The sequence below is a fragment of the Myotis brandtii genome, unplaced genomic scaffold (assembly GCF_000412655.1).
Source record: "Myotis brandtii unplaced genomic scaffold, ASM41265v1 scaffold115, whole genome shotgun sequence".
NCBI classification, from domain to species: domain Eukaryota; kingdom Metazoa; phylum Chordata; class Mammalia; order Chiroptera; family Vespertilionidae; genus Myotis; species Myotis brandtii.
The window spans coordinates 17,033,177-17,036,156 of NW_005353967.1; positions in this window are offsets into that span (position 1 = coordinate 17,033,177).

Here is a 2,980-nt window from a genome sequence, read left to right on the forward strand (position 1 = left end):
GCCTGCGGGTTAGATTCCCGTCCTCTTAGCTGGCTGGGCGGTGTGGGGGCTGAAGTTGCGACAGTGAGGCCAGAAAAGCAGCGCCGCCGCAGGCAGCCCGCAGGCCGAGCGCACTAATGCCATTGGCAGGGGGGAGCCCAAGGTGGCATCACCTGCAGGGCACCTGAGGCTCGTGCGACCCAGACCCCGGAGGAGCGAACTGTCAGCTCCTGCAGGACCCAGCAGCCCCAGCCTGGCGTTCTGAGCGTCCTCACATGCACCGAAAGGTTGCCAGTTCGATTCCTGGTCAGGCCACATACCCAGGTTTCAGGTTTGATCCCTGGGAGACAACTGATGGATGTTTCTCCCTCTCCCTTCTTTTCTCTCTCTAAAATCAATTAAAAAAAAATATTTTCTTAAAATTTCCTTTTACATAACAATAAAGTTATTAAGACACAGTTCACCTGCCAGCTTGCCTAAAAAGATTTTGCCAAAACACATAAATATTACAAGAAAACAAAAACACCACCACATATACAAATCTCACTGTTGCTCTCTTAAACTATTTGGAAATCTAATAGAAAATGGCCTCCCCTGACTTCTACTCTGCAGCACTATAAATGGTTCCTCTATGGTTCTTTGGAATGCATTGTAACTGTCCCCTCCAACATGTACAGCCTTGATGGATGTTTATAAAATGTTAACCAAAATTTACACTGTAAGTCCATTATGGGAAATATATGCAACCCCAAAGAATCCTGTATTTTTCTTTTAAAATTGACAGATGAGGAAATAACCTGGGTGGAATTTAAAATTACATAAGAAGATATAGTATTGGTCCGTGTACAATAAAGGAAAGATACATTGGATTTAGCTCAAAGCTCTCTATTGCTTTGGGATAATATTGTTTATTTTATTACTTTATCTTTTTCTTAAATAAAAAAATAGGTGTGTGTGTTTCCTTAATATCTTGGTTTTGAAATTGCTATTGTTTAGACTTACAGCTAAAAAAAGTCTTGAGTAACCCAACCATCAATTATTGGTTGAGTAATAAAAACTATTGAAAGCAGTCTTTGTTTACAATCCTGGGTAATAGGTGCTCCCTCTCCTCTGTTATTAACTCTGCATTTATTGAGCACTTCATGTGAACTAAACAGAGAAGGTACAGATAGTACCTCTTGTCTTGGTCTGAGCTCCTTGTCTCAGTCTGAGTTCAGTGACAGACAAGTTAATCCAGTATTACAATGCAGTATGTTAAATGGGAGACATAAATGGTTTATAATATTATGTCAATATCTTTTTAATATGAACACGATGTAGTAATGACCTCCTTTTTTATTTTGAATATTGTTAGTTTGTGTTTGTTCTCTTTTTTTCCATCTTGATAGGGGGTTATCAACTTCCTTCATCTTTTTTAAAAATATTTTTTTAATTTTATTTTATTGTTTAAAGTATTACAGATAGTAGTACATATGTCTCCTTTATTTTTTTCCCCCATTGACCTTCCCCCGGCACATGTCCTCACACCCCCCCCACCCAGTGTCTTGTGTCCATTGGTTATGCTTATATGCATGCATACAAGTCCTTCGGTTGATCTCTAATATATGCACTTAAAAGCACAGATTTCTCTCTAAATGCCACTTGAATAATATTTCACAGGTTTGAGTATGTTGAATCTTTATTATCATTCAGCTCAAAAGATTTTTCAATTTGTGATTTCTTCTTTGACTCAAGGGTATGTGACGGTGTATTATTTAATTTTCAAGGTATGAGGCATTATTTTTGTGATTTATATCTTAATTCCACAATAGTCAAAGAATACCTGACTATTCAAATGTTGATTGACTTACTGCTAGGAAAGATAAAGAAATTAGCAGTCTTATTTTTTATTACATATTCTTTTTGTACTCCATAACCATCACCTAATATTTCTTAGTTATATTATTTTTACATTATCAAAAGTTATATTTAGGAGGAACCAAGATGGCGGCATAGGTACACACCTATACTTGCTGCCTCACACAACCATATCAAAAATACAACTAGCCTGAACCGGTTTGGCTCAGTGGATAGAGCATCAGCCTGCGGACTGAAGGGTCCCAGGTTCGATTCCGGTCAAGGGCATGTACCTTGGTTGCAGGCACATCCCCAGTGGGGGGTGTGCAGGAGGCAGCTGATCAATGTTTCTGTCTCATGATTGTTTCTAACTCTCTATCCCTCTTTTCCTCTCTATAAAAAAATCAATAAAATATATTTTAAAATAAATAAAATAAGACAAAATGGATATCATCCAGAACACAGGAAGGCTGGCTGAATGGAAGTTCTACAACAAGAAGGAAAGAGAAAAGCGCATTTGAGACTGGTAGGAGGTGCGGAGGTGTGGAAGTGTGGAGGTACGTAGGCACGCACGAAATGGGCTGGCAACTGGGTGCGCTGTTCTCTTTTTCAATCCAGAGGGAGATACAAGCTCCCAATTGCTCTGAACTCCAGTTCCGGGCGAGACTTTGGGGACCCAGACTCATATGGGGAGAAACTGGATTGTCCGGCATCAAGCAGAAACACAAGGGCGGCTTTCTCTCAGAGGTGCTCGCAGCGATCATTGTTCCTGCATGGTGCCGCAGGACACGGGGGGCGGGGCATGGACACGGAGATGCAGAGACCTCTCCAGTGCAGGGCTGACTGGCAGCCACTGCTGTTTGCTTCGCCCTGGTGATTCTCTGAGACCCCCGCCCCACCCAATTTACAACCCCATCCAAGCAGTGCACAGCAGGTTTTGCATATGAATGACCTGTGTGCTCACCGCCTAAAACCTAACAAACTGCAACTGGGTCAGAGAGCACCAGAGCTTCCAAAAGGCTTGACAGCAGCCTGCATTGCTTCACAGCAGGGCCTCATCTGGGCACCTCCAAACCCCAAACAAAGAAAAGGAATTTGCAGATGTCTCTGTAGCTCCTGCTGGGTGGCCTCAGGCAGTGGCTGACTTTGCACCTCCTTGGATATC